Genomic DNA, 20,080 nt, shown 5'->3' with positions numbered 1-20,080 from the left:
AGTGTTTTTAAAACACAAACCAACCAATCCAGAGCCCACACCCCACCCACCTCCTTCATGGGGTGCTAAGCCTCTGGGCCATTAGTCACCTGCCCTAATCACCCCAGAACCAAGTACCAAACAACTAGACGTCCAGAGCCTACTGAAGGTGCTCAGACTTGCCAAACTCAAGCCTGCGTATCGGCCTCTTCTGTCCCTTCCCACAGAAACCACAGTAAAGGCCCTTGCCCACTCCAGCCCCTCGCTCCTGACACATCTCTTTCCCCTGTGCACAGGGCCCCATGTGGCGTGACCCTCCCCTTGGGAACCACGTGTGCCAACCTCTTTTCAATGGGTCATCTGCTGATCTGTTGGCCTCACTATGCCTCCCTTTGTTGTGAAAACATATGATTTAAAACACTGCTTTGCCGTTGCTTTGACTTTCTTGAAACTGTTCTGGTAGAGGCTATCAGTGGTATTCTGCCACCAACCAGATGGCCTTGCCCTGTTTCCTTGCCTTACTATATAGTATTTGACTGTGCCAACTAACCTAGAGGTCACCTGTTCCAAAAGTCTTTCTGAGCCACTGCCCACACGCCCCTGGCCAGGGCTGCCCACATGTTCCCACAGATGTTGCAGTTGCTCTTTTTGTGTGTCCGTAAGGCCTTCCTTAGATGGTCCACTACAGGAAAATGTGTTCCCCCCAGTGAGCAGCACAGCTAACGTTGTACTGTGCAAAAACTATTCATTAACAGAATGAATGGTCACATGTATGAATGAACTTGCCCAATTTTTACAACTTGGAGTCATCTTTAATGACTCCTCCCTCTCTCCTCTGTCCTTCCAGTCTTCTCTCTTCCTTCTTTCCACCATCACCCTCCACTCCTCTATTCTCACTATCACATGCTGAAAGAGCAATGAGATCCTAAGTTGTTTTCTGGGTACCAGTCTCTCCTCCTCCAACCCACACTGCACCCTGACTTGTTAAAATATCCCTGCCCCTCTCCAACCCACCCTCTTAGAATAAACATGAAGTCCCAATTGACTATCCTTAGATCTATACCTCCTCCCTCTCCCCAATTTCCAACCACCCTCAGTTGTGGGTCATGACCTCTCATCTGCAAGCTTAGTTTCTGGCCAGCTTGAGCTAATTCTGACAAGCTAATTCTGACAATGCAGGACACATCAACACCCTCAGCACCCACCTCTCACACGATCCTGACTGGGCAGCTGAGAGCCCAGGTACCATCCCAAATTATTCCTGACACCTGCTAGGTGGTGCAGGATTGCAGGGGAGTCAGCCTCCAGGCCTGGAATATGGTGGAAAGATCAATATCAGTTTACTCATGGTCAAAGACACATCAGAGGATGTCTGGAGAAAACAGTCTACAATAAACCAGAGTCAAACACAAAATGCAGTGTTGATCGATTTCATGACCAATTCTGCCTCAACAGACCTTAATGTGCTGTGACTGTGACCGGCAGAAGTAGCTTTAATGGTCATGCCAATAGGAGTCCTTACTTGCCAGGCTCTCCCTGGCCCTCCCTCTAAACACACACGCACACACACACTCCACATTCCAGCAACACTCACTTCTAAATGGATTTTGCTATATGTAAAAGTTGTTTCTTGAAACAACTTGAATTTTTATCAAATTCCAGTTTTCCTACCTACAACAGATACACAGATAATGGGGACTGTGGAGGGTACGTTGCAAGACCTCCAGTGGATACTTGACGCTTCAGGTAGTACGCTCTACGTATACTGTGCTCTATTCCTATATGTGAATATGATAAAGTTTAATTAATAAATTAGGCACATTAAGAGATTCACAATAGCTAATAAAATAGAATAATTATACCAATATATTGTAATAAAATTTTGTGAATGTGATATAGCTCTCTTTTCTCTGTCCCTCAATATCTTATTGCGCTTCTTGTCAGCCATGATCACAGCATGGAGAAAGCAAAAGCACAGGTGGGGAGATTACTGCACCAGATCTTTCTTGCATTGACCTGTAGGAAACACAGGTTCTTAACATGAGCCTACGAGCCTTTAACTTTCAGCCTTTCCCCTCTCCATGATGGATATTAGCATCTAACATGGAGAACAATGCTCTGGAATGGAAGCACCCTAGGAAATATCTTTAGGCAAAAAGAAGAATCGTTTTGTAATAAGTTTAGACATTGTCACCTAATTTTCTATTTCGTAAATTCTGGTTTTTAATATTAGATGGGAGGAAAGCTTATCTAATTCTTTCATTTCAGATTAAATACCTCTTGAACATGAGAAGGTGGGTGTACAAAATCTCTGGGCTCCTGGGGCCTGAAGAACAGGGGTAAGAAGAAGGGAGCGTCAGTGTGGGGGAGCCGCCTGCCTCAGCTCTAGGAAGCTGACTTCATGCCCTTTATTTCAGTTGTGTGCTGCCTACAGCTAGGAGGGAGGTAGTGATGAGTCTCTTACTAAAAGAGGCAGCTTTCAAGGTCCAAGGGGTACGGAAGATGGTCCAAAGTCACACGGGTGGTGAGCACCAGAGCTGGGATGTGAATCTAGAGCTGGGATGTGAATCCAGACCTGAACAAGGGCCTCCACCTTCTACCAGGTCCACTGTCCCTCCCCATCCCGCATACACACACACCCTGCCTCTACCTAGGCCACACAGATGGTAGAAAATAGTGCTTTATGTGTGCCCCTAGAAGTTACTGTAGTCTTTCTATTAACTTCAAAAACTTATTTTTAATTAAGAATTTGTTTGATCATGCATAAAACACTATTCAATTATCATGGTGTATCTGTAGAAGAATGTGAAATCTCTTATTTGTTGGGTTTCTTAAAAATCTAATATATTTAAAACTCAAAATGTTCAAGATAACTTAAAAAAAAAAAACTTAGGCAATTTACCAAACTCAAGAACCAACATGCATATTAAAAAATAGAATAAAATAAAACTCCAAGACCTATTGTTTTAATTCTTTAAGCACTTTATTCTATAAAGGACTGAAAGAGGCCACCTTCCTTCTTAGCAGATCATCCCACTGATTAACAACTCTGGCTTTCAACACCAACCTTTCTGCGGTCGTGAAATGGTTCAGATTCGAGTCAGCTTGGAGCAGAAACCAGGAGGGATGACCAGGAGGGGAGGGGAGGGCAGAAAAGGTTGCCCAGCAACCTGAGGGAAGGGACCAGCAAAGAGGTGAGTGGAAGCAGGACAAAGGGGATGCTGGTGGAGGCTGGGAGGGGACCCAGACAAGAGCAACAGGCTGACCGCTTGCCCTGGGTATTGTCAGCCCACCAGAGATGAGAGGACACTGGATAGGAAGTATCTTGCTCAACTTCAGCATGCAGACAGTGCTCAATATGTGGGAGACTCTCCCCTCTTCCTGCCTTCCATCCCAGGGACAGGACTAATCCCAGGCCAGAGCAAGACTGTGCTTACAGCCTGAGGTTGAGCAACCCTGGCTTAGAACGCGAGTGAGGACGGGACCAAGGAGCCGAGCAAATCACTGCATCCAGTGCCACTGAGCTCTTCCTTAACCCCAGCCTAAGCCACTGGCTGCTGCCTAAGCCTATTCCTTCTCTCCCTGTCCTCCTAGGGGAAAATGTAAACTGGCCAGCATCCTCCCCTGAATATGGATGCTCAGCGTTTACAGCCGCTGCTCACAGCACTTCCAGTCGACTGGGAGTCTGAGATTTTTCTGCTCCTTCCAGAATACCTGGATAAAGACAAAGAGGAGCAAGGCCCTGGGAGGCTGCTGACTTACACACTTGTGGGACATCAGGGGCAAAGGCGGCCTGGTCAGAATCCAGAGGCAGTCACAGGACTGCAGTCTTGTGGCCAGGGCTGTCCTGCCTTTGTGTGAGGAAGGAAGGGAGAAAGGAAGGGAGGGAGGGTGTTTGAGAACAGAGAGGAGAGAGTGGGAGGCAGAAGTCAAGCTTCTCAGCACCCAGCAAGAACATGACTGCTGATCTCTTTGCCCCGAATCAGGTGTCGTGTCCAGACAGACACTTAAGAAGACAAAAAGTCACACCGGCTTAATGCAGTTCAGAATTTCCTCAAGCCCTCTTGCCACAGATGACTGCCTGGTTTCAGAGAGGGCAGAGCTGGTGTTGGGGAGGCGCGCCCACGTGAGTCTCTGTGACAGCCCACAGCAGCTGGGCCATGGGGAGAGCAGGTCCCTGCCCAGGAAGCCCCGGGCTGGACGGGCTCAGGTGCTGGGCTTCCCTAGTTAGCATCCCCCACCCACCCGACACTTCTCCCCTCCCACTTTCTTCTTCTAAGTTTCTTCATGTCACCTGGGTGGACAGGAAGCAAGGGGAGTCATTTTCCTTCAAATAAGTAAGGAAGTGAGAACCCAACAGGCTGATGCAGCCAAGTCTCAAATCAAATCCCATCGCCCAGGGTTTTACCTCTTACTCTCTTTCTGAATAGGCTAGGAGGTGGGGAGTGGGGCAGGCAGCATGGCCAAGGAGAAATAGGTCCTGCCCTTCTCCATTATCCTCCATCCTGGGCCAGCTCCCACCCTGTGCAACCAGCAGGAGAAGCAGGGAAGAAGCCCCAGGGGCAGCCAGGTCTTTGCCCCATGACAACACAAATATTTCCAGCCTCCTGGCCCATAGGGCATCTGTCCCTGATGGATGCCTACTGCCACCTGCATGCCTGTGGTTGCTTCCTCCTTCCCAACCCTCACTCACTTTGACTCAGCGCAGTTGTAGCTGGGTGAACCCCTGCCGGGGGCTCACATTACTGCAACCTGGTCTGTGATGAGCGCAGAGCAGCGGGCCCCCATTTAAAGGTCATTTGGTCAGTGAGAGAAATCTCCCAGCTGGACCTCAAACTGTCCATCAGAACAATGAGAAGCCACTGCCTCCACATTCTTTCCCCTCTTGGGTCTGAAGAGGTCCCCACAGTAAATATTTAGAGGATTTGCATTCTAATCCTTGCCCATGCCCTCTCTGACTCTCTGGGTTGAAATCTCAGCCCAGGGCTGTGCAAATAGGCTTTCCAACCAGGGCCCTGCTGCTCTGCATGAAGCTTGGGGATGAGCATGTAGAACCACCCTCCTGCATGGTTCCATGGCCCTGGTCAGAGCACTGGCTGCTGGGCAGGCTTCCCCTCCTGGAAATGTCTGGGAGTTAGTCTTCTCTCGCTGCTGGAAGGACTCCCGTGCACAGTGGTGAATGTCGGGCAGGAGATGCTGAGGGTCTGAGCTTATTAAAAACCAGGTTCCTGTTTCCCCAGCCAGGCTGCTGCCACTGCAGGTGGGGACCACATCTTATTTATCTTTGCATCTCTGGAATCGAGACTCTGAGTCTACACACAGCAGTCACTCAATTCACAAAGGGCAAATTAATGAGCTCTATCATTGTACAAACTGAGGTGTGGGCTTCTGGGCACCTCAGCTCTGAGAAGGTCATTCCCATTTCCAACCTGGGCCAGCTCCCCACTTCCTACACGACAGCCCAGACCCCTTACCCTCGTTGCTTTTAGGACCACCTTTATCAGGCTCCAGCCTCCCGGTGCAGAGCCTCATTTCTCCTCGGCAACCTCCCACGCACCCAGTCCCTGACAGGCACCCAGGTGCTTTCTCTGCTCAGGATGGTCCTGCCTCTATGACTTTGTTTGAGTGACTTCCCCCACCTGGAATGCAAGGGGCTCAGGAAGTGATATTTAATTCATCTGAAGTAAATTAAAGCTGGACCCTAGAGGAGGCTGCAGCCTATTTTCTGCTTCACTCTCCCCAGCTCGGTCTCAAAAATGGGAATATCTGTCCCAAGCTCACCGGCTCACAGAAGGGAGATGATGAGGTGCCCGTGGGCCTGGTGTGGAATGAAGCTATCAACATGTGACCTTTCCCTTCACATGGAGCGTGGTCTGGAGCCACTGGGATTTGAGAATCCCTGAGCCCTTTGCAAATGTCATCCTCCATACCTGACTGGGAAGGCGTTGGTGGGGAAAACAAAAGTCCAGAAGAGGGGATCACGGAGGGACGGGGGGAGAGGGGAGCAGTGGAGGGCCCACCTTAGGCCGGGGGTCGTCACATGAGCTCACGGGTCAAGCCGAGGGGGGCTCGCACACTTCCAATCTCCTTTTGACCGTTTTGGTTTTTTGAACGAGATCCCACTGCTTCTGCTGGCGTCTCAAAGGGTCTGTGATTCCAAAAGGGCGTCTCTTTCACAGATAATTTAAGGCTCCACTGCCCTACTTGCCCTCCTAGGCTGGGACTACTCAGGGTCCTACCCAGGACCCTCTTCCCCTCCTAGGGCAGCTTCATATCCAGGGCTTCCATTACTGCTCCACACGCTGGCTCCTGTTGCCTGGCCCCAGACCAGCAGTCATGGTCAGTGCTGGCAGAAAGGCAGTGAATTCATGTTTCCAGCCTGCACCCCTTTTTTGAGCTCTGTACCCACGAGGAGTTGGCTACTGTCAGGATGGAGGGCTGTGCTGGGAAGCCTCGAGGCACTGCAGACCAGCAGGACCTGACACGACACCTGCCTTGCACCTATCCTCCTGCGGCGGCTGCAGGGCTCTCTTTAATCTGAGCAGAGTCCCCTGTTCATAACTCTGGTGACTTTCCCTTGTACTAGGTTAAAGCCCAACCCTCCTCAGCAGGACTCCAAGGCCCGTATGACCTGGCCACTGCCTCCCTTCCCATCATCCTCTTTTCCCACCTCCCCCTATATTTCCAAACTTCTTGTTCTCTCTTGCTCTGGGCTCTCCCAGAGAACCCAACCATCTTCCCTTCATCCAGGTGAATGCCCACCTTTTATTTGAAGTTCAGGTCTTTGAGTCATAATTTCCTCTAGGAAGCCTTCGCTAACTTCTGGGCCAGGTTGCAGGCCCTTACTAAGTGACCCTGTGGTATTCCGTATTTCCCCAATTAGGACAGCATGACACTGTGCAGTAAGCGCTTACTGTTCGATATCCCTGCCCCTGTCGCACAAGATTTTAAGTTCAAAGAGGCCAGAAACTACTTCTGCCTGTTCTCCACTGGATCCACAGCACCTGGCTGTGCCTGATACTCAGTAGGTGCTCAGGAAATAATTGATAGAAACTCATTGGTTAATACTTGATTTGGTAGAAAAAAAATCAATAGGATGAATTGGGGAGGGAGAGAAGCAAGGATCGTAGGACGGGAGAGAGAGAGGGAGTGGGGAAGGAGGCAGGCAGGGGTTAGCTTTTCCTTCTCAGAGACCCTTGTCTTCACTCCAGGATGAAATAGACACAAGCACTAGCCCTTCCCTTCTCCAGACCCTGGAGTATAAGTCAAGATGAGCCTCCAGGCTGGGTGAATTCCCAACGTGGTTAAAGTCAGCCCTGTGAAAATCAAGACAGTGCTTCATCTGCTTCTGCACCTCCTGGTACCCAGCACGCCCCAAGTCCCCAGTCAGTGTGACAGGAACCAGGGTAGCACCTCCAGGCTTCCGTTTCCACTGCCCGTCATACTCGTCATCTCATGAGTGACATGCAGGTGCTCTGTGGTAAGATCAGAGCCCACGACTCAACACCAGATGCCAGCTCCAGTTCTATCCGTGACCTTCACTGAGCCCTTGACTCTGCAGCAAATCCATTCTCGACTCAATTTCCCCCTCTGTAAAATGGAGAATTGAGTCCTCCTTTCCCTATCTTCCATGGCTGCTGGGAAGAGATAAGACCAGAAAAGCAGCCACCTAAGCTCACAGAACTATGAATATTCATGTGTACATCTCTTAGGGCGAACTCAGCGTCTGCAACTCATCAAGTCACCTGTAGCCAGCTCTCCACCTTACAGTTTCCCATTCCAATCCCACTTGTCTCTCCCCTCCCTTAAAAAAGAGACATGGGCACATCCGTTAGCTCCTACAATCTATGGTCATAAGTCCACCTGCAATTAAACCCCACCTGGTAAAGGGCTGGAAGCACAAAGCAGCTGGGGTGTCCTGCACCCCATTACAACATGACTGCTATTGGACAGCCTTGTGCCAGGATGCAAGGGGGCGCCCTCTGTCTTCCTCCTGCTCCCCTAGGGAGCTCACTGGCTGGTCGGGGCCTCATCAGGTGGCTGTGATGTCACCACACAGAGCGGGCTGCTCTAACCTACAGGGGCCATGACACTGGTGGAGGGGTGGGGGGCACACTCACCATGTCATGTGACAGAATCCAAACTCAAAATGACCAGCAGAATACAAGGCAGAGGGGAACCAACTAAGTGAAATCTTGGATGAAAAATGTAAAGACTTACTCTGGATTCAAGAACTCAATAGCAGACCACACATGGGAAGACACTTGGTGTCACGGTTTGGATGTGAGATGTCCCCAGAAATCTCACGTGTGAGAGGATGCAAGGTTTGGAGGAGAAATGATTGGGTCATAGCTTTAACCTAATCAGTGAACTGGTTCCCTGATGGGATTAACTGGGTGGTAACTGGAGGCAGGTGGGGTGTGGCTGGAGGAAGTGGGTCATGGGGGTATGGCTATGGGTATATATTTTGTATATGGAGAGTGCAGTCTCTCTCTCTGCCTTCTGATCATCATACGAGCTGCTTCCCTCTGCCACACTCTTCCACCATGATGTTCTGCCTCACCTGGAGCCCCAAGGAATGGAGCCAGCCTTCTATGAACTAAGGCCTCGGAAACCATGAGACCTCAAATAAACTTTTCTTCCCCTACAATTGTTCTGGTCAGATCCTTTAGTCACAGCAGTGAAAAAGCTGACTAAAATACTTGACTTGGATGAGTTTTTAATGAAAAAGAAGATGTGGGCTTTGTTCATTCATGTGTTTTTAGAACCACGAACTTGACACAAGCCAACTGAAAAACTGTCACTTATTGAAAGAAAGAAAGAAAGAAAGAGAAAGAGAGAGAAGAGAGAGAGAGAAGGAAGGAAGGAAGGAAGGAAGGAAGGAAGGAAGGAAGGAAGGAAGGAAGGAAGGAAGGAAGGAAGGAAGGAAGGAAGGAAGGAAGGAAGGAAGAACAAGTCATGCATGGTGACTCACACCTATAATCCCAACAATTCAGGAGGTTGAGGCAGGAGGATCACAAGTTTGAGGTCAGCCTGAGCAATTTAGCGATGACCTGTCTCCAAAATAAAAACTAAAGAAAGAAAAATAAAAGTGTGGCCTTGGATTGTATTAATAGTAGCAGAGTACCTGGGACAAAGGAGGGGATTGCTTCTCTGACCCCTGCTCTAGACAGACTAACACAGAACACCAGGACCAGTATGGTTACCTCTTTCAGAAGAGCAAGACCCAAACTAGAAGTAGAAAGGTTCAAGCTACAAACACATAAAAACCAAGTCATACAAGAAGCAAATGAAAAGACAGGAAACTGTCATCCTGAGGAAAAGAAAACTTGGAAATACTGTGGTTGATGACTTCGAGTTTATAAAGGCCATTCTGAAGAAGCAAGAGCTCAGCTTATCCAAGCCCACGAAGGCCAAGCCAGGCCAGCAGAAGGAAGTGGTGAGGCTCTGATTTGTATTCGTCATTGGGAAAAGCAGACCGACAACCAGGCTGCTGGGGGCTCCCTGCCCCTGGGGAGATGTGAACAAAGGATGAATTTAGGAGAAAAGAACAGAAGGACCCGTGGCCTCTGTTGGTATTGCCTTTGCAAGGCTCAGAAGTGGCCAGGTTTGGGATTTTTCCTGACTGAACTGAAAATGGCTCAAACTGCCTTGGTTGGATGAGGTCAGAGACCTGGATCTTTTCCCTTTAAATCCCACCTCTTGGTCTCATTTCCTGCTACTTTTGCCCCTGGCTGTCCAACTCCTTCCCAGCTGGACACCAGAGCTCTTCTGAGAAGCAAGTTGTACCCCTGCACCCCAGGATCCCTTAGCGCCTTGCAGTTGCAGTGTAGGAGTTCTTACCACCACACAGTTGCTGCTTACAGACGTGCCCGGTTCATCTGCCTGCAGGATGCAGCTGGGTGAAGGCAGAGGCCTGGTCTGCTTTGCCCATTGTTGCAGCCAGAGCTTCTCGCCCAGTATACTGCACAGCGAAGTCACAAAATCAATTTGTCCTGAGCACACAAGTGGATTCAGGATGAAGCCACTCGGACAACAGAGCCTGGGTAGGATTCAGTTGCCGGAGCTTCTGAGCTTCTCATCCCTTACAGAACAAATCTCCTGTCTCCTCTGGGCTGCAGATCAGCTTTGAAGCTTTTTCTGTCCTGGCTCAGGGGCCTAGAGAGGACGCCCCTTCCCTCTCCAACCGCACAAGGCCTTCTGCAACTGACAGGGGCATCAGCTACACCTTCCCATTGGCTTCAGGCAATGGACATTAAAGGAAGTTCTTTTCTAGAAAACTCGGAGGATCAATCTGTTCAGGATAGTTTTGCCAGATTGTTAGAGATCCAAATAGATGGTCTTAAAGCCCCTTTCTGCCCTGGGAATCTCTGCCCTTAGATTTTAAAGCACCTGTCCTCCTGACCTTGGGCTATTCTAAGAGATGCCCCTTGAGCAGAAACCTATCACATTCCATGTGACTACGCAGAGACCCCTTGCCTCCCCAGGCCCAGAGGGAAGGATGTGTCCTACCAGGATGAGTTTTTCTTTCTTCTGCACACTTTGGGCCATGGCAGAAACAGGTGAGGTAAGAAATGCAGAGCACCTGGCCCCAAACTCTGAGACCCAAGGAGTTCAAGGCCATTGCTCCACTCTTGAAATGCTCATTCTCCTCTCACCAGCCAGAATTAACACCATTGCCCTTAAGTGAACATTTTATAACTTGCTTTTGTTTACCCTCTGCCTCTGTTACTGCTATTAATATTCAATGTCTCTCAAGGAAAAGCCACACTTCCCTGACATGACAAGCTCTGGTGCAGTATTAATCAGAGACTGACTTGGAGCTCACTCCCTCCTGCAGCTCAGCATGGGCCACCTGGGCCACAGAGGAGAACAGAGGTGGCTGACATGACTTTCCCACCCAAGATGGGGAGCTGGGGCTTAGGTTCTGCCTCACCCTCTAGGGAAGGACAGCCAGGAATCGGCCTGAGGGCTTCCACGTTTTAAACCTACTTCCTTACTCTCTGGGTCAATGGCAAAGGGGCCTCCAGGCACACAGTCAGACATTTAAATAACACAAATCGTTAACATGTGAGCATTTAAAGTGGTAAGACAGCAACAGTTCATTCTGCCTTCCTGGGATGACAAAGCAGCTCAGAGAGTGGAGTCAGGAGTAGGTATGTAGTATGTAGACTCCATCTTTAAGCCTCTGAGCCACTGCGGACAGAGGCTGAGGTGCATTTTCTCCCTTGGACAGAGGGCTCCAGCTCCAGTTTATGCGGCCTATCCCATGCATAGAAACGCTAGCACATTCTGATCTGTGCAAAAAGACACACTCAGTCACAGTGCTCAGGAGAAAGTCATGTACAGCTGGTGCCCCATGCCACTGGAATTGGACCATTTTGCCCACACGGGGTCTAAATTCATCACCAATATACACTTGGTCACTGAGGGCCCAGAAGGAGACAATGTGGTCTATGAGAAGAGTGGAGGGTGGAAGGCCAGGGACCGCCCCCCACTAGACCTGTCATTATGGAGTCATGTGGTCTTAGTGAGGCCCTTTGACCTTCCGATGATTCCGCTCCGTCCAATTTAGTTTTTTCATATGACAAATAATAAAATTATTTAATTTTAGAGCTGGAAGAAGCCCCAGAAAATATCTAGTCCAATCTCCTCACTGTACAGATAGCATTTGTCCTACCTATGTCTCCAAGCTGGACGGATTCACTGGAGCACAGGAAGCCTGCGTCTGTGGATTCGGGATTGAAGATGTGCCCCAGGGTCCTATTTCCACCTCTCGTCTCCCTGACTGCTGTTCAGCTGGAACCTGGAAGCTCCTCAGAAAACGAGGTACAGAGCTGTGGTCACTGATCACGATGCGTTGTGTGTGCAAGGTGGCCGCTCGATTTCCAAAGCACCTTGGCAGCCCTGTGTGCTTGGTCCCCAAGATGGATGTGGCAGATGGGAACACTGAGACAGAAGTCACCCTCCAGGTCTCAGGGGTCACTGAGAGGGGACTCGAATCCTGGTCACTTTATTCCTTGTCCAGAGGACAAGGAATATTCTGCTGTGGTTTTTTTTTTTTTTTTTTTTTTTTTTTTTTTTTTTTTAAGAAAAACTGAGATTCTCTTTGGCATAATCACAAAACGTCAAAGAGCCTCAAAAGGAAGGGGCTTTGGGAAATGGAGGAACAGCTGTCCAAAGCATTCTGAGTAGGGAACAAACACTTCTAGATTTGTCTATTTGCAGGGAGAGTCAGAGGAGTAATATAAAAGCAGAGTATGGTTATTAAATTCCACATTGCCAAACCAGATGGCATCAGTTCTCCAGTACTCCTGACAAACTGACCTTTTATTTTCTAGAAGCTAGTCAGCATTTACAGAGACTCTCCTAGAAAGTAATTTCCAAACCGTGTTGTCAGGTGAGAAGGGTTGGGGAAATGAATCCCTGATTTCACACAATAAACTTAGTCCAGTAATTTCTGGAAACAATTCTCCCCTCCTTGACTGGTACCTTGTCTTATTTATCCTCCTGTCTCCAACATCCAACACAACCCACCACACAGAGTAGGTGCTAGAGAGAGATGAAGGGAACTGCTGCTTTTGGGATGAGAACTGGGTCTCCAACTTCAGAGGTGCTTGTCAAAATGCAGAGAACTGATTCAGACACTGGCGATTCAGCCGGCTTGGAGTCTGCGTACTTCATAAGTTGTCCAGGTAAGATTATGAAGCGGTGATCCTCGGAAATGAGGCCGAATTCCCAAGCCGGCAGGTTCTCCAGAGGGCTATTTTTACATGTCCATTCACAGTTTGTCCCCAAGCTCTTGGGTTTCATAAATGTCCCCAGGCCAAACCAAATAAAGGGTGATGGCCCTGGCTTTGCTCTGCTCTGGGCCATTAGCAAGGAGCCCGCTGGCTTGCTGGAGTCCTACAAATGCCGATGGGCAGGGGTGGCAGAGGAGTGTCATGGGCAGCGGCCTCGGTCTCCCAGCTGCGAGTTCCTGCGCCTTGGCACAGGAAAGGCTCCAGCAGAATATCAGGACGGTGGATCTTGGCAATTGCTCTGGGACCCACACAGCTGAGGGCAATTAACCTTTAGAGGGCGGCTCCATCATCAGAATAAGCAGCTGCTCTGTCCTCTGCAGCCTGCTCGAGGTCCCTTAAGGCGCCCCAGGCGGGGGGCATCTCCCTGGATGTGGCTCTGTTCCAGGGCCCAGAGACTGAAAAGGAAAATCCCCACGCCGGCCAGCCTGCCAGCTGCCAGGATGAGCACCTCTGAGCCCTGCTCATCCCCCTCTGCCTGGCTGCTAAGTAGCAAGATATTTCTGGTTCCTCCTGATGAGGATTATTCCTCAGGGATGTCTGCTGAGCTGAGCCAGAGGTGGGAGGAGATGAGGAGACTCAACAAACACAATTCCAATGCAGACTTTTCTCACAAAGGGTCTCTCACGTAGATCAGAAAAGCAAATCGAAAGCTTTGCTCCTCTTCCCCTTCCCCTGACAACCAGAGCAGAAACGAATCGGATACTACGGTGAGGATAGTACCCCACGCCCATGCTGAGATTCACTTTCTCAGCATCTCATCCTTATACCCAAGACCTCTCTAAAAAGCCCCTCAGCGTTCTGAGTGTGTAGTGATATCAAAACCGCCATCCCTTCTCCATGGCTCCTACAGAGGTTGTATTTCCCCCAAATGGCCACAGTACTATCTCCTGTTCCACAGGTCCTTCTTACAGTGTGAATCTGGCATTGAGAGGTGGGGTCTATAGTCCTTCCTCTTAAATCTAAGTGGCCTTATGACTACAGTGCAAGTGATTCTATGAGACTTGCTAGGTCACAAGACAAGACAGCTTCTGCACAGTTCCTTTGGGTAGCTCAGTTTTGGAACTCAGCCACCATGTTGTGAGGAACCTCAAGCACTCTGAGGAGGGACCACATGGAGAGGAACAGAGGCCACAGCCCTAGTTCAGACAGAACTTGCAGTCAGGGCCAACTTGCCAGCCGTGGAAGTGAGACATCATGGAGCAGATCCTTTAGCCACCCCAACAGATGCTACGTGGAGCAGAGATGAGCCTAGAACCTTCCCCACTGAGCCCTGCCCAAATCAAAGACTTTGGTTAGACACTGGGGGATCCCAGCTTCTGGATTACTTCCCCTTACTCTGCCAGTCTACCACCAAAAGGGGCTCTGAGGTTACAGAGTGGGACCTGCCTGGGGAAGAGCTCAGAGATGGTTCAGCACACACTGACGGTGTTCCCTCAGGCCTTTCCCTCGACACTTCGCCCTGAGCAGAGTAGCTGCACCTGGCAGGCTGTGGCCCGGACAGCGAGTTTTGGCTGACAAAGTGACAGATTGAGACCTTAAGGCTGCAGGTCCCAGGGCCTGAGGTTCTGACTCCTGCGCTAGGCCTCCTTCTCATAGCTCCGTGGGGTGCTTGTCTCGTTACCTTCCCTGGTCCGCGTCTCTATAACTGGACATCAGTGGGTTCAGGGTCCCCCTGAGAGCTCTACCCTTGTAGGCTCACCCATGCCTGGGGGCTCAAAGTTGATGAAGAAGAAAAGCCTCTTCGTGGCTGTCCCAGGAGCTCTGAAGTGCTCTGGGGTCTCTGTCAGAGTCAGGGAATCTGCTGGTATTGATTCTTTTCATGGGGCCCGTCAGCGTCAGACCACAGCACTGTGATGTAGATGTCAGCACCCCATGTGACGTGACGATCACAATCAAGATCAGCAAGGCCACCAAGTCACAAGTTCCTGCAGAGCAGGAACCTGAAGTCAGGAGGCTGACTGGTCTGTCAGTCACAGAGAGGTTAGCTGCCACCCCAAGCACAGCTTCCCAGGGTCCTGATCACATGCTCCCCACTCTTGACCTCCATAGTGCTTTGCCACTGCATGGAATGTCTTATGTGATAAAGGTCCCAGCAGGTTTAGTATCTGGAGGGCCAGAAATCAACCCTGGTCTCTTAAGGGGTCCTCTCTACTCCTAAAACTTCAGAGCACACCACACACCTGACAATCTGGAAGTCTGGCTGTCCATCCTGTCCCCACTGTGACTAAGCATGGCCTCCATATGGGGACTCCAGGCCGGCAGAAGGGAAGGGGCGGAGGACAAGCCTGAGCAAAGGTTCACATACAGGTACGTGCTCCCCACCCTCATGCCCACACCCACACCTGCACACTCACACAGCACCAGGCCAGCCAAGCTAGTCACCGTGGAAGGGGTGGGAAGCTGGGGACGAGAGCTACAGAGGCAATGCTGGGGCCAACTCAGCCAGACTAGAAGCAAGTGGGCCTGAATAGTGAACAGACAAGAATCTACTGTACCCGGGACAGCCGGAGAAGAGGGCTGGCAGTAAAAACCTGTGACAAGGACTTGATCTGGGCAGAGATCAAGGTCAGCTCCTGCACCCTTGGCGCCCGGCCAGGCGAGGCATGAATTTCAGAATGGATCATCGAACTCCTGCAAAGAGGCAGGAAGAGGTTCCTGGGCCTCCCCTGATGGGATACTAAGTGGACTTGGTCCGGCTGGCCTGTGGCTTGGTGGTAGAGATTTGCCTGTCACATGTGAGGGTCCAGGTTCCATCCCCAGCTCTAGGGGGAAAAAAACTAAATAGACTTGGTCATGGTGGCTGCCCAGCATCCATGGGACTCTGGAAAGACCAGGCCAGCTGCTGGGCAACAGTCATCTGGGATTGCCAGAGTGTGGTGTCCCAGAGGCCTCACTGTGGCTCAGTGGGAAGGTCAGGCGGCGTAACATACTGGGACTCTAGGAAGAACCGAGGGGGGGATGTGGACTGCTTGAGACTTTGACACTGAATTTGGCAGCCCTCCAAAGGCCACGGGACTATGTAAAACGTGGCTTTCCAGCTACTATTGACCAGGGCCTGTAGCAAGAACTAGGCATCACATCATTAACCAGGACCCAGAGGTACAGGCGAAACTACAACAAGCTTTTACAAAACAGCAGCACTTCACCATTGACAATGTCACTGGTATGTCCTCTTCTCTTTTGCTCCCTTTGTTTTTCTAAAATTGTTGTTCGTGACCCACTAAACTGATTTCCCAACCCACTAATGAGTCTTGGCCCGCAATCTGAAAAACACTGCTATGAAATACCGGTCAACGAATGACAGCCCTGCCAACTGCTTGATTTTTTAAAAATTGGAAATAAAGTTGATACAATATATGCAATTTCATTAACATCATTCCATTGTAGAGGGTAGAATCTGTGCATGCGTTTGCCAAGTTGTACCACCGCCCTCTCCCTCTAGTTTCAAAACTTTTTCATCAACCACAAAGAATACCCAGTGCCCTCAAAGCACCATCCTGTCCTCCCTGAATCCCCTGGCAACTATTAATCTGCTTTCTCTCTTAATGGACTTACCTATTCTGTACATTTCACATAAAGGGATCACACAATATCTGTCCTTTTGTGTCTTGCTTCTCTCATTCAGTAAAACATTTCTGAGGTTCATCCAAGTTCTAGCATGTTTCCTGCATTCCTTTTGATGGCTAAATAATATTCCAGTCTATGAATTTGCCACTATCTGTTTATCCACTCATATGTTGATGGACATTTGTGTTGTCTCCACCTTTTGGGCTATTAAGGATAATGCTGCTATAAACATTTGGGTATAAGAATCTATGTGGAGAGCTGTTTTCATTTCTCTTGAGGAATAAGGGGTGGAATTGCTGGGCCATATGGCAATTCTATGTTTAACTTCTGAGGAGCTGCTAGAGTGTTTGTTACGGTGGCTGCACCATTTTAACTCCCGCCCCACAGCAGTGCAGGAAAATTCCTGTTTCTCTACATCCTTGCTAACACCTGTTATTTTCTGGGTGTTTTAAATTTTAGTTTTTAGTCTTTACATACAGTGTTCCTAGTGATGTAAAGTGGTATTTCATTATGGTTTCGATTTGCATTTCCTTAAGGATCAATGGCACTGAACATCTTTTCATGTGTTTGATGGTCATTTGTGTATCTTTCTTGGAAAAAATGTCCATTCACATCTACTGCCCATTTTATAACTGGGTTATCTTTTCGTAGTTGTTTTGCAAGAGTTCTTTATGTGGTCTGAATATTACACTCTTATCAAATATACAGTTTGCAAATATTTTTTCCCGTTCTGTAGGTTTTCTTTTCACTTTCTTGATAATGTCCCTTGACAGACCAAAGTTTTTAATTTGATGAAGGCTAGTTTATCTATTTCAGGTTTTGTTGCCTGTGCTTTTTAAATTTAAGCATCAAATTTAAGAACCCATTACAGCATCTGCTCTCGTTGGATCTAGGGTGTCCTCCAAAGGTTTGTGTGTTATAGGCTTGGTTACCAGCTTGGTCGTACTGGGATTAGTGGGAGGTTTTGGGGTCACCAGGGATCTACTCTCAAAGGGGATAGTGAGACCTCAGGCCCTCCTCTTCCTCTCTTTTTTTGCATCCTGGTTATAAGACGAATGGGTCTGCTTGGCTAGGTACTCCCCACCAGTATATGCTGCTTTGCCACAGGCCCAAAAGCAAAAGATCTATCTGATCATTGTTTGAATTCTCTAAAAACTTATATGAGTCAAAATAAACCTTTTTCTTTTTAAGTTGACGATCTCAGGTATTTGTTACAGTACCAAAAGAACAGATTAACATGACAGCCAAATTTATGAAGATTAGTCCCCATGTTCTCTTATAATAGTTTTACTTCTTATATTTAGATTTTTGATTCACTAAGTTAATTTTTATATATGGAATAATGTAAAGATCCAGTTTCATTCTTTTGCAGATGACATTTTTCTATATAGAAAATCCTGAAGAATCTGCAAAAGACTACTAGAACTAAAAAAGTTAAAAGTGTACAAGATCAACATACAAAAATTCATTGACTTTCTAGATAGCAATGAACCATCTGAAAAGGAAATTAACAAAACATCCATTTATAGTAGCATTAAAAAAAATACAATGCCTAGAAGGAAACTAAACGAAGAAGATAAACGAGTTTTATGTGATCCTACAATATGTATAATCAGAAAAATGAGAGATTATACTCTATTAATGTATGATCTATCAAAATGTAGAAATGCATTCTACTGTCATGTACAACTAATTAGAACAAATAAAAAATTCTAAAAAAACACTGCTAAAAGAAATGAGACCCAATTACATGGATAGATACCTCTTGTTCATGAATTGGAAGACTTAATATTGTTAAGATGGTAATACTTCCCAAAGTGACTTGATATGATCCCTATCAAAATTTGAACAGTTTTTTAAATAGAAAGAGGGTCTTCAAATTCATATTGAATTGCAAGGGACCCTGAATAGGCAAAATAATATTTTTTAAAAAGAAAAACAAAGGTGAAGGTCTTGTATTTCTTGATTTCAAAACTAACTACAAAGCTATGGCAACAAAACAACATGGTACTGGCCTAAGAATAGACAAATCAGTCAGCAGAATAGAATTCGGAGTCCAGAAGAGACCAAAACTCTGTGACCAATTGATTTCCACGAGAGTGCCAAGGCTATCCAATGGGGAAAGAATAGTCTCTTCAGCAAATGGTGCTGGGACAACTGAAAACCACATGCTACCTGTTTTCTGAATTACACTTTATTGGAATATATTCCTGCTCAAGTGTTTATTATGTATGGCTGCCTCTGAGCTACCACAGCAGAGTTGAGTAATCCCAGGGGCATGCAGGTCTAAAATATCTAGTCTGTGGCCATTTACCAAAAAAAGTCTGCAGATTCCTGTCCTAATATCTTGCTTCTCATGCTCACCTGTGGATATTCCTCCATCCAACACACATTTCTTGAACACCTTTCATATACCATGCACTGCTCCAGAGATAGCAATGAACAAAATTGACAAAGGTGTCTGTCCTGGTGGGGCCTATGCTCCAGCAGAACTATACAGGATAGACCTGCAATCTCAAGAAATTCAATGACCCTCTAGGGAGAAGCAATGAGACCGTCTGTAAATTACCAGCAGGCTTCTAAGCTGATACAGAGGCCACAACCGCTCTAACTTTGGGCACACACACGAATGTTCCCTGTTGATCCTGGGTCAGGTCTCCTTGCACTGCAACTTCTGAGCAGGGGCCAGAGGTATCCAACCAGCAATAAATCCACGAGCTTTCCTAAGAACCTGATCTGTTCGGGGCATTGTTTAAGTGCTGTGGAGGACATCAGTGAGTAAAACAGTCCCACTTGCAGAAGAGCACAGTCTAGTGAAAAATAAACCAAATGCACATCATTGTAAAAGATGTAAAGAAACACTACCACGTAATGAGCACCTGCTATGTGTCAAGCACCGTGCAAAAACTTCTATAGTTATTATCTCATTCGGTGCTCCTGAGAACACAGGAAACACAGCCATCACATTTGAAAGATGAACAAATTGGATTTCAAAGAGCGTGGCATTTTGTTCTTGGCTACAAAGCTGGTGAGCAGAAACTCAGAAATCTGAAAAGAGTCTGTAGGATTCTAACTTGAGCCATTCAGCTATTCAACAGACTTTCATTGAGGTCCCACAATTTTCCAAGCATCGGGTCTAGTCTGATGCTTGGTGTCTAGTGTTGCAAAGATAGTCTCTTTACACCATCCCAACCTGTCCCACCACGAACAGGTCGTAATTCACCTGCCTGCAGGAATGCATAAAGCGATTCAGGAGACAGGGCACAAACATAACTGAAATACTGACAATGACACAAGATATATTCTGAGTCCAAAAACAGGTTTAAATAACAGTATTTCAAAGAATTTGAAGTGCTTAGGGCTAGAGTGGACAGGGAAAGTTTCATGAAGGAAACTGACTAATGGTAAGATTTATAAGTAGTCACACAGACTAAATACCCACCCCAAGTCTCCCCTCACAGAGCCTGGGATGGGCTGACAGTCGAGGGAAAAGGCATCACGGCAGTCTTGAGCTTTAGATGAGTCCCCTGATCATATACACTCCCTTCTTCTCCAGCTCTGCTCTCCCCAAGATTCATCAGTTCCAGCCAACCTGGCCCCCTGTGGAACATTCTACCACCTTCTCGGGAAACAGAAGGTAGAGTGGAAGACCCAGGCCTTCAGCTAGAAGGCCTGCGTTTAAATGTAGATTTGGCCACTTAGAATTAATTACATTATCCGGGAAGGTAGCC

General features: G+C 47.9%; 1 protein-coding gene across 10 annotated transcripts in view; it reads right to left on the bottom strand.

The window, feature by feature from the left end:
- GRIK4 (glutamate ionotropic receptor kainate type subunit 4) overlaps positions 1-20,080 on the bottom strand; it is a 410,374-nt gene that overhangs the window by 228,913 nt on the left and 161,381 nt on the right. The window contains exon 4 of one of the 10 annotated variants that reach the window (XM_079103138.1): positions 2,257-2,305. The exons of the other annotated variants lie outside the window; for them this stretch is intronic. The gene's annotated coding sequence lies outside the window, so the exon portion shown is untranslated. The remainder of the gene's footprint in view (positions 1-2,256; positions 2,306-20,080) is intronic. 10 annotated transcript variants of the gene reach the window in all.

The sequence above is a fragment of the Sciurus vulgaris genome (assembly GCF_902686455.1).
Source record: "Sciurus vulgaris genome assembly, chromosome: 11".
Lineage (NCBI taxonomy): Eukaryota > Metazoa > Chordata > Mammalia > Rodentia > Sciuridae > Sciurus > Sciurus vulgaris.
This window is presented reverse-complemented; position numbering and strand designations above follow the sequence as displayed.